Below are 13,204 nucleotides of genomic sequence, written 5' to 3' on the forward strand. Positions count from 1 at the left end.
TGTAGTAGTACTCCTTTTCAATTTTGACGATGATTAGTTTTATGCTCATTGACTGGCTTATTGCGCCAGAAACAACATGTGTTTCTTGCCTTCTAGAAAATTCTTAAATTGGCCCTAACTCTTAATAAATCAAATTATATGATATTTGATTTAAATCAAATTGTTTAAATTTAATAAATTAAATTTTTAAAAAAACTTCGTCCAGTCAATTTTAGGCGTAAATCATAAAATCTGATTAAAAGTATCAGATTATTCGAACGAGACTCGTGTTCGATACAATTAAATTCGTTCAAACTTAATTTATTAATAAATCCATGATAAAAGATACTATTAGAAAAGGAAATATGCCAATGAATTCACAATTAAAATTTAATATTATTTAGAAACTATAAGAACATAATTCTCATTTAAATTTTTATGTTATTTAAAGAATATGACAAGCTCAAGATTCCTATGAGTACTATTATGAAAAATTGTGTGTTCATAAAAAAATACATTAATCATTCCTATCCAAAAAAAAAAAAAAATACATGCTTGAATCTGATTTGGTCAAACTTGAATCAATTATATGACAAGTACAATACACTTGTTGTGTGATTGGTGTACAGTATAGGAAAAATGATCAATCACATAATAAGTGTATCACACTTAGTTTGTGATTGGTTTGATTTGATCAAACCTGATCCAGAATAAATTTTTTCTGGATTCACAATGGGTGCTATGATTAGGGATGGCAACTGTAAGGTTTATGGCAGGTTTGTCAAAATCCAATATCCAACTAGTAAAAGAAAAATTAAAATAAGATTCAACTCTTTTGGGATTCGTCGGTTTGGACTCGTTAGACCTGATTTAAAAATTTTTAAATATTTAAAAATTTATATTTTTTAAAAATTAATACTATCATAACTATTAATATTAAAAAAAATAAGAATATTACAAAATATTGTTGATAAGCAAATCTAGAGAAAAAATTCATATTATTAATGCTTTGATTGTTTCCTCCAAAGATAATAAATATCAAAGGGTAAATTGCATAACACCCCCCTTTGTTTTAGGAAAATAGAGCGAAATCCCCTTATATTATATTTATAGGCAAAAAACCCTCCATGTTATCTAAAGTACAGCAAAATACTCCCTCCCCTTCAAAAACTAACGAAGAGTGAGCCACAAGCGGGGTTTGTGCGAGTTGTCCTTGTCTTTTTCCTGCTTTTGAGGTTTCTTAAAGTGGACAAATGTCCAATTTGCCCCTTTTATTTGATATTTTAATATGCACATATTTTAAATTAAAATCTTTAATATATATTTAAATTAAATATTTTTTATTTTTTTTAACTTCTTCTTCTCCGTCGGCGACTCGATCGACCTCCGTCGTCCAGGGGCAATAAGGGGTGAAAAATTAACGTCATTAGGGCTTACTTAAGGGAAGGGAAAAGTATGCAATATTTGAAAAAATATAACTTTTTTAATATAGGGAATTTTTAGCTAATATTTGAAAAAACAGAGAGATTTTATGCAATTTCCTCAGTATCAAACTCAATAGTAAGGAAGGTGAAGGTGCCTCCTTGTGTGTATCAAATCTATATATATATATAAATTAAATTGTAATTTCATTAATTTATTATATACTAAATTTAGGTAGAATAATTTTGAATTCGGTTACCACATTTGATTTGCTTACATTTAATTTAACATTTAACAATGAAAATTGTTGAAAGTTGATATCTATAGAAATTAATTTAACTGAATTATATATGGGGTACAATAATTATGAATACACAAATGGTAAATAGACAAAAATAGAAAACATTTGAAAGAACACAAATTTAATTTCAACGAAATTTATCTTTACATGTATTTTTGTTATTTATAATATAAAAATAATTTTAATTTTTAATTTTGAGTAGTGACAAATCATGACATTTATGAACATATAGAGCAATGATATTCTCCAACTTTCAATACATCAATATTGCATTCTTACCACGGAGTATTTTGATAATAAGTTTAAATCCTATCGAGATAAGATAAAACACAATCGATGTTTGTTTTTTTATTTATTACATTTTATTTGTGTGTTTTTTATTTTTCAACTTTCTATATGTAATATATATATATGTAATATATATAATATAAAAGAGACATGATTTGATAATGAACGTGATGTTTGCCTCCTAAAAATGGATGGACACCTAGCGGATTTGGCTAATTGTTAGACTACCATTTAAATCAGGGGGTATTAGATATTTTTCAAACAACGAGTGTATATTCGTAATTATATAAAACCTCAGGGTGGTCGATGTAATTTACCCTTAGAATATATATAAAAAAGATATGATTTGACAACAAACAGTAATTTTTGTCTCCTAAATCCCAACATCAAACCTACACCACTTATTTTAAAATATTCTAAATTACCTCAAAACACAAATCCAAACATACCATCTATCTCCAACACACATTTATTTATCTCTATTTTTTTCTCTCTCTATCTCCAAAGCGCCAAAATAAAACACTCAAAGCACAAATCCAAACACTGCGATCCTTTCTCTTGAACTTTGGTAGCTTTTGCTAATAAGTCACGTATTCTATTGTATTGTTGCTCCCATGAATTTGAAATAAATAGTAGACTATATAAGTTTGTGCATTATTGCTATGACTTTGCTAATATATTCATAAGCTAATAATATTGCTAAGTGTCCAAAAAAGGGGAGGTTCTAGTTATAATCCAGAAACAATTCGTGTATATATTTCACAGAAATGTGAAATCAAAGTAGGTGGTAAAGTAGCTGGAAGACATGGAAATAAATGTATCATTTCAAAAATTTTGCCGAAACAAGATATGCCTTATCTGCAAGATGGAAGACCTGTTGATATGGTCTTCAACCCATTAAGGGCACCTTCACGACTCAACAACCAGTAGCCATGTCCAAGCCTTTCAACCTAACAGGCTATGATGGACCAACACGTATATCTGTGAGTATTTTATTTATTTCTTTCTTTATTTATTTTGTTGACTTTCTAATAATTGTTGGTAGTAGAAAATTATAAACTAGATAATTTTGTCTTACTGAAATATATAATTAAAATTGTATATTATTTCATGATTGCAACTTGGCCCACTTAAACTCTAACCATATCTTGCTTATTAAATTGATTGTAGATTTAATCTTGATATTATTTAGCATTTAAGAAAATTACAAGTACATATAAATACCATATAGACCATTTAATTTGTTGGGGGATGGTTGAAATGTATCGATATTAACTTGTTATTCGATTTAATAGACTGAAATTCAGCTTCAACTGTTATTATTGCTGTCATAATCCATATTTATCAATTATTATGAACTTGTTACAAACAACTCAAAAGAAGAAATAAAGATGATTGTGCATCATCACAATCAAATGCTAGTTAAAAAATTTGCTACATTCATCAAGTAAATATTATATTTTTCTCAATTGAATCATCCACTTGTGCTAAGAGTGGAAGTCATGTCCCAAACAAATAATGTGAGAAATTGAAAAATATTGTTAGCTCTTTGCAGTTTGCCCTGTGTAGAATATTATACATGTTAAGAAAATAATTTCTTGTTGATAACTTCAAATATTTCAACTATGTTTTGTTGTTTGCAGATGGACTTCAATATTCTTTTTTTTTTGTTTTTGGTTTTCTAAATATAATTGGTTTACCATGCTGATGAATCATCATTTATGAATTATTGTAATTGATTTTAATTGCGGATTTAAAGTTTACACTTTGATAATTCCTTCTATAACTCTTAAACTATTTCACATCTATTTATAATGGTGAGATTTACTTCTCTTTCAGTTCTATGTCCATTTGAAGACGAAATCTCTTGTGGCTGTTAACGCCTTTATTCTTGAGGGGCTACTACCTGAACTTAGAAAGAAAGGAGATACACATATGAACCCTACGGTAATACCTTATTATCATGAACAACATATCTCATTATTTACTTTTGAAGATATTTACCTATAATATTTATTGCCATAGAATTTGAGTGTTCATGGTTCTCGTCCTCGGAAAGTTAGAGGAGATAAGTTGCTCAACCGAATACATGTAGGATACTCCAAACCATACCACCCAAGAGATTTTTTGAACTGAAACTCAAATAGCAAAAGGTGATCTCAAGAGCACGCATGTTGGTATTGGTAAGTAAAATAAAATATGAAACTGTAATGATCAGATTTTATTTTCTTTCCCTTTGATATTTGGTGGCTTCTTTGTAAGTAGATAACTTTTAATTCTTTTCATATAACTTGTAAAGATAACTTTTTATTTCATCACTATTTTCATTGATATATATATATATATATATATATATTTATGTATATAGGGAACAAGAGAAAAAAAGAGACTGAAACATCAAATAGAGGAGGGGAAGAAGTGTGGAATATTGGAGATGAGGTAAAGCAACTTATTTTTGCTGTTTATGATATTGACACCGTAATGTAGCAAAAATGGGATGTGATTATCAAACAACTCAAAAGTTAAAGAATGTTTTAAGCCTTTTGAAGTTTAACAATTTAACATCACTTATTTTTTGATATGTCTTTGTGTAATTAAGCTAATTAGTTGGAATTATTTATGTGCGTCTGTTATAGTGTTTGCTTAAATATCATAATATTTGGATGGTCTTGTTACCCATGTTAGTAAAATGAAAATGATAGTGATTGCTTGGATGTCTAAGGGGGCGCTTGCTGGTGAAAAACCTTACTCTCATCTCATCTTGAACACCTAGGAATGTTCCTTGTCGATTATTTTGGGTTCATTGGTTTGATTTGAGAAATCCCTCCACTAGAATACTACATGTTGGAATTGCGGTAATATTTTCTTTGTAGTGGTCTAGACCCCCCCCACCCCAACTATGTTGGATCAATAAGTGGTGAGAACAACTCTCAATGAGCTGCTAAAACCTTCTCAAAATACTCGTAAAGACTTCCCTCGAAAAATTGTCTTATCCCACAAATGTCATTGTGGATAGTCGTGGCTCATAAAGCGGAAAAGTACTTTTCAAGAAATTGCCTTTTGATTTTGTTCCAACTAGTGATGGTTGCCAAAGGTAGTACGTAAATACATTCAATCTTTTGATTTGTTGGCTAGAAAGAATGGAAAGGCTCGCAATTTCACTTGTTCTTTGATAACCTCTTAGGTTCGCATGTCGTAAAAAACAACATGAAATTTCTTGAGATGTTTGTATAGATTCTCACTTGGAAGACCATGAAAAGTGGTTAGTAGGACCTAATTTAAGCTCAAATCAACATTTAAAGAAAGTTATTTGATATAAAGGGATTGTTGATTTAGGTCAGGCAAGGTCATGTCTTTAGTTCCTCTCTTAAATTCGCTTCATGACTTCGTTCTCGTACTCTCTAAATTATGGAGTAAAGTACTTTTGGTTTAACTCTCAGAACAAGTGGATGCCTCTTCAAGTCATAGTTTGGCTTCTTTTCAAAGTTTGTCTTCTCGATTTTGGGGTCAAATTCAAGTTCATATGTAAGACAAAACTAGGACATCAAAACCAAGAAAAGGGTATTTAGATGAACGGGGAAGGGGTTGTTAAGAACAAAAATAAAATTGAAAGGAGAAACAAATATGAGAAGAGATTTTCAATTAATGACATGATCCAACTAAATTCTATTATTGACCATCGATGTAAAAAATGATATTCATTAATTATAGATAAGTTGGTTATGGTCGTTGGTACAACATAACAACTTCACATTTTTGTATATTTTTGTTAGTCAAAAAACGTTCATTAATTAATTCTGTAATCAATAAATAACATTGAGTTCGTCCTCAAGATTTAATCTACCAACTTCATTAAGAACTAGAAAGATCCAATTCTAACCAACAAGTTCCTACGATGATTCATTTAAGCTAAATTGTGCATTTCCCACAGCATAATCAACTAGTTGAACATAATGAATTATGTTTTATTGCTACTAGTTATTAGACTATTCAAATAATTGTAGATTTGAAACTGCTGTTAGGTAGACAAATATTCTTGATTATAAACAATAGATGCTATAATTCATAAATTAGGTTATTTATAATAAGAGTCTAGAGAACAACACTAGCAAATATCTTGGGCACTCACTGCAACCTTCATGTACTTGTTAACTGGTTTTGGAACAACTATGAGTGGGATGTCAACGAACTCCAACAAGCTGTGCCACAACACATCATTGATTGATCATGGAAGTTACTGTTACTGACAGCCAAACTGATTTTCTACATTTGAAACTATCCAAGAATGGTGCATTTACAGCTAAATTAGCTTGGAATGAAATTAGAAGCCATCAACCTCCTCAGGTCTTCTACCATACTCTCTGGTCTAAATTGATTATCCCAAATATTTCAGTATTTGTCTAGAGGTTGATTCATAAGTGGGTACCTGTTGATGAGAGGCTTAAGCAGAAGGGGATTACAATGGCCTCCAAATGTTACTCCTGCGAAGCAGAAGAAACCATACCGCATTTTTTCTTACATAACAATAAGACTTTTTGGAAGGTTGGGGCTATTTTGCAGCTAAATTCCAAATTAATATCCCCCAAATTAATGACATCAACATTCTCATCCAGTCCTGGATAAATGGAATCTGCGTTAAACCACACATCAGAGTTATTATCGCAAACTTGATTTTCTGTAACATATGGAAGCTCCGGAATGATGTTACGGGGGGGTTTGCATTCAAGGCCAACACCATTATTCAAAAAACACTTGTGCATCTGCATAACCTCTATAAAAGTGAGTTGTTAAAACCCGTGCATGTGCAAGGGGATTTTTTCACTGTTAACACTCTCAATATCCCCCTCCAACCAAAGACTAAGCAATAGAAAGCTACTATTGTCCAGTGGAGAAAGCCACAAGAGGGATGGTATGAACTAAATACAAATGGAGCTTCTAAAGGTAACCCAAGCATTTTCGGCACAGGCAACATCCTTAGAGATCATCTCGGTCAAGTCATCTTTGCCTTTCAAGAACCTTTTGACATGACTTCTAACACCCAGGTTGAACTTTGAGCTATACACAGAGGACTGAAACTATATATCGAAAAAGAATTTCACAATATTTGGATTGAAACTGATGCAATAGTGATTATCAAGCTCATCTCCACACCACGACAAGGGGCATGGAACCATCAGATTATCCTTCAAAGCATTCGAAATCTCTTGAGGCAAATCAAATGTAAAATCTCTCACATTTATAGAGAAGGCAACCAAGTGGTGGATTTTCTTGCTAATCATGCATGTACATCTCAACAACTTAGCATCCTCTCCAAGGAACATCTCACAGGTAAAGCAAAAGGTATTGTCAACCTCTCTTGCAGTCTCCCACACGTTCGATTCAAAATTGTAGTTGATCCCCCTTGAGTAGTTTTCTTGGTACCGGTTGCCTTAATGTTACTGTGATGAAAAGAAAATCTATGTTGTTTGGCTAAAGGGCATATATTGCATTTATGTATTACATTAGCACATCCTTTAATCCATGAAAAATGATTATTACAGTAGGAGAAACATGTCTGAATATTTTATGCCAACTTTCAGGGTTAGTAACTTTGACACTAAATGCTAACCCTGCTTCTTAGCATTCTTCTAAGCTCATTTTTTATTATCTCTGAAATGACCCTTTGACCATTGGGATCTTGTACTGTGGTAGCTGCAAGTTCTTGCAATCCTTCCTTCTTAGTGGTATGAAGTGCCCTACTTGCATTTGTTGACTGTTTTCTTTTCTCCATTAGTGCTTTTTACCAATCGACCATGTATCTCAAAGCAAGTATCCTTTGTATGACATGTTTTATTACATTTTCCACATATTAATTCTTGCTTATCTCCTTGTCCCCTCCTTCTCTGGAATTGTCTACTTCCAGACCCAGTAAAAACTTTAGTTTGCATGACTATATTCTGTAAAGATTCTGCAAAAGAAGAGTTGACTTCTCTCAGTTTTTCAACTCTCAACACCATGGAAAATGCCTTTGAAACTTTAGATAATGGATCCATCATCAAGAGCCCATAAAAAACTTCATAAGCTGGTTAGAGGCTACCAAGTATGCCATTGCTTTTCCAGTACCACAATGACATAAATGTATAGGTGATATACAAGTGAGCTCATCCCAAAACCTTTTGAGCTTTGTATAGTAGACATATATAGACTGATTTCCCTATAATGCCGATGCTATTTCTCTTTGTATTTGATAAATCATGGGTCTGTTGTTTTCTCCATAGCGAGCAACCAAGTCTTCCCATAGTTCTTGTGCTAAAGAGGTGTATAGGAATGCCTCTACTATTTCTTTTGATATAGAGTTGAGGATCTATGAGGTAACCATGCAATCATTTTTGTACCATTGCTCATATCCTTCTGAGTCTTCTTTGAGTTTTATTGTCTTACCAGTAATGAAACCCAATTTTATTTTGGCTCCCGGTGCCAACTTAACAGACCTGCTCCTGGACAAGTAGTTCTTTCCATCAAGATGTGTGGTTACCAGGCTCATTCCTGGGTTTTCTGAGGCCTGAATACTCATGGCCTCTACTTCATTTGTGGTTTGTTTATTCGGCTTTTTGTCAGCTTCCCCCATGATCAATTTTCAAGGAAGAACAGAAGATATGAAGAAGAAAGAAAAGGGTAATAAGAATAAGGTATTCTAGAGACCATCAAGAAGATGGCTCTGATACCATGTAGAAAACCAAAGATAGAAGAAACAGAGTGTGCTCCATGTAGATTTGAGCAAATACACAGTAGAAATCAAGTAAAGTAATGGCAAAATCTTGAAAATCAATTACCCTATTACACCTAGTATTGCTGCCTTTTAAAGGAAGAAGAAGATAGTTAATTAACTACCATTAACAACTTAACCTCTATTAATCTAACAAAAATGGGTTACACTTATAAAGGTGTAAAAACTAAAAATACGACTTTGCAATAACCGTTGGAGTGAGAACAGAACACCCTGCAATTTGCAGCTTCAAGCTCAGCACTAGACCTTCATCTTTACAATACTACCCTAGAACCATTAGAATCCACATAGATGTTGATCACCAATAAACTTAGCAATCTCCTTGGTTATTTTACTAAACGGAAGATCATGAATATGAACATAGAATTTCACAAACATTGGTTTAACTTTGAAGGATTTTTATCATCAATAATGGCATGAGGACTTTTAAAGTTGGCTCATTTCCCACATAGAAAAAGCAAAGTTAGGCGCAAATATTTCTTCCAATAAATAGAAGTTCTTAGCTTATTGGTTATCATCCCAAACATAAGTATTTTAAATTCATTTCCTTGACATTTCTTTTCTTCTCCATTTGTAATATCTCACTTTAATGTCTTTAAGTGAAATATATATTTGGTAGTGTATGAGAACATAGGCATACTTTTGGCAAAACCTCATTAAATATGATTCTTTATTTTTCACTAGCAATTAGTATATGGTATTAACTCTGGTACCCTAACAATTGGTATTAAAGCATAAGGTTATTCCTATTTGATGCCCCCCTACAATTGTAGGACCAAGCCCACAAAAATTGGCACACTAGTCCAGCAGACTGAGAACCCAGCTCACCCAATCAGCAAAAGGGCAAGGCTCATTAGTAGAGAGGAAAAGCCCATGGTTCTACATCCTACTCATTGAACTGGCAAACTTAAGAAATAGGTCCATACCAGTTGGACATGTCATCATACAACTAGGTGGACACGTCATACAACTTGCAAACACATTTGTACATATCACCCAAAAACATCTCCAAGTGGTTCCAAGTAAATCAGTGGCAAATAAACTAGAAAATTATAAATAACCATCTCCCGAATTTTTAAGAAAACTTGACATGGTTCAGTCCAACTCGTGTATCTCAATAAAATCTAGTGCAAATCTCCAACCTTCTGGATGATAGCCAATTCAAATGGCTTTCCAACTACGTACAACACTTCACAAATACCTCCATATCCTGCTCTATGCAAACCTATAAATAGAGGCCTTGTGTAGTCATTCAGTAACATCATTGTTCAGTCTCAAGCTCTCATTTATTCTCTCCATTTTCTCTGAATTTTTAGGTTATTTTGAGCTTACATTTTGCACCCCATACGCAAATATATTACTTTATCATCATAATTATTATTAATCTCACTTTGGTTCAAATTATATTTTTATTTCTTCTTTAACTCGTTACTAACTTAGACATCGAAGTGCTAAACTCTATTTTGTAGGTTTAGTACTCGATAATCTTAGAATTTTATGAAAGATCCTTCGACCCTTGCGGTGTGGCCAAATTTCCAGTACGCATCACTATTATTTTCTGGGCTTGTAATTTAATATGATCTGCAGATCAGAAAAGAGTTCCTTAGACTATTTGGTACACTGTGAGCTATTGAAAAATATTTGTAATCAAAACAGAAGATAGCCAAAAGGATTCCACATCTACCTCATCAACAACAACTCCATCATCTCTTTGGGTGAGAGCTGATGTGAAAAGATTGGCAGTGGAAATTTTTTTTGACAACAGTCATTTTGGGTATGTGGCAAAATGATGTTCTAAATTCTCTCTTTTAGCAAGGTCTAGATATTTCCATGAAGAAGTAAAACCATGTGATATTGAGGAGAAAGATTGGAATTTCATTAATCGACTGACATGTTGTAGAATTTGCTCATATTTGTCCAAAGAACAGAAGCATGATTTATTAAGGAAACTTTTGCTAAAAAGACGTGTAAATTATTTATCATTTGCACATAGAGTCAGCGTGCTATGGCAACTAATTTTAAAAATTGAAAACCCTTATGAAAGAGAGGGAAACCCTTGACATGAACCCCAAGGATAAGCAAGTGGTTAGGCTAGATCGAGGAGAGAACGATTTGACTATTGAAAATGGCCTAATGACGAGGAGAAGGTTCATGAAATTAAACGATGCAATTCAAGCCAAATCCAACTTGATACTTGATGTTGGGCCAAGTCACACCTTGAGGTTAAAATTAAATCTTTGATTTTATTAATTCAAGCCCACGGAGTCACTAAGGAGTAAAGAAAAGTCCGAAAACATCCAAGCTGATTTGGGGCCTTAAACTTTATCAATTCAAGCCCAAGGAGGTCCTAAAGGAGTGAAGGAAAAGCCCAAAATATCCAAGTTGGTTTGGGGTCTTAAACTTTATTAATTCAAGCCCAAGGAGGTCCTTAAGGATTGAAGAAAGAGCCCAAAAACGTCCAAGTTGATTTGGAAAATTTGAAAGCCACTTATTAGTTAATGTTCTAGTGTTTAGTGCTTGAATTTTTAGCTTTTGTGATACATTGTAACTAGGGTTTTGAGGAGTTTTTGCATTTTTTTTAGGAGATGCTTGGATAAAAAAGACACTTGACCAGCACCTAGGATCGTTTTTAATGCCTATAGAGGCATGTTTCAGCCTTATATAAGCAAATTTGAATCATATTTTGAGTGTACCAAATATTTGAGTGATAACTCGAATATCTTGAATTATTATATCTTGTCTTAGTTTTTGTGTTGTGTGGATTCATTTTTTCGTGGTTAGTTGAGTGTTTTGAATTCACATTTTGGTGACGTTGGTTGGCTATTTGTATTTGTCAGGTCTTAAAAACCATTGTTACAATTCTGCCCACATCGTGAAGATCGGGCCACTTGGTCGATACCATATTAACCCCCATATGGAGGAGAGGTTTTGGTCAATATTTTATATTATTTTCTTTTATTTTCTTTTCTTTTTTCCTTTAGTTGTGTTAGGAAGTAGTGATGGATACTTGATGAATATTCCGTCTTTGTTAATAAATTTCAATGTCTTTATAATTTGTATTGGTTGGGTTATTAATATTTATACCTTTTTATTCTTCAAAGTGAGATGCAAGTATGATATTTAGTATATACAAAAATTATATAAATGAAATCTTTAAAAAGAAGTATGACATCTAAACTTATATTATCTCATTTATAATTAATTTTCAAAGGTTGCTCCCTTTTGTGAAATTATGTTAACTATCTCAATATTATTAGCTCGTTATTTTTTAGGGTTACTTACAATTTTGTATTTTGTTATTTAAATTTTTTTTTTTGGTCAACTTACCTTCTCAATTTTATGAACTTTGCCCTTTGCTATTTATATCTGTTTTTATACCAAGTTTTCTGTGTCGAAAATATATCACATGCAGTACACATGTGACATTTAAGAGTAGTTGGATGTGATACTTTTACATATGTGCAACATGTGATGTTTATCGATAAAAAAATGAACAAAAAAAATGGTCATATATGACAAAGTACAAATTTAACAAAGTTAAGATGGTAAGTGGACTCAAAAAACAAAAGTTTCGATGAGAAAATATAAAAACGAACATGTAGAGTTGATATCACCTAACCAACTATTACAATAATGGAGTACGAAACTCCTTAAGAATATTACAAATCAAATATTACAGATTTAATTAATAATAACAATGAATAAACAAATGAAAGAAAATAACACTGTAAATGAACTCGGCTCAGATTAAGGACGGAACACGGTTACAAATAAGTTCCGTACCCAAACACCGACCCACGGTAACGCCACAAAGCCAGAAATCCGACCACAACTCCAATCACTCCGATCTATGTTTCACTCGATCACAAAACTCAAGTATTTCACAAAGAAAGAAGAATGCTCAAGAAGGATTTCTTGTTTTTAACCGTGTGTTTAGAAGGGGAGAAGAACCCCTATAAATAGGGCCGAGAAAAGTAGCAGATTACGCCATTATCTTGGCAAAGGAAGGCCACCATTTTTGCAGGTGAAAATGGGAGGAAAAGATATCAAGGAGATTTACAGAAGAGAGAGCATATGGCACAAACAAGAAGAGGGGAGTGAGAATGAGAGATAGAGATAGGTTACGATTAGAATATAAGTGGGTGGAGATGGGTCGGTTTATAGGGTCGGATCGTGGGCTGCCAATTGGGTCGGTTTGTGGACTTCCGTGTGGGCCATTTAAATAAAGTCATTTGAACCACAAAAAATATAACAGAATATAGTTCGAATGACAAAATATAATTACCTTATTTTTTAAAATGGTCTTATTTGAATTATTTATATTCTATGATGCATTGATTTCATTTCTATCGTAACACTAACATTTTTGTAAAGTTATATGCTTTTCTCATCCCCATTGATTTCATTCATTAAATTCTCTAACAAACTAATAGAAAATTACAACCAGC

Source organism: Sesamum indicum, linkage group LG12 (assembly GCF_026168435.1).
Source record: "Sesamum indicum cultivar Baizhima isolate 11 linkage group LG12, ASM2616843v1, whole genome shotgun sequence".
In the NCBI taxonomy this organism is placed as follows: Eukaryota; Viridiplantae; Streptophyta; class Magnoliopsida; order Lamiales; family Pedaliaceae; genus Sesamum; species Sesamum indicum.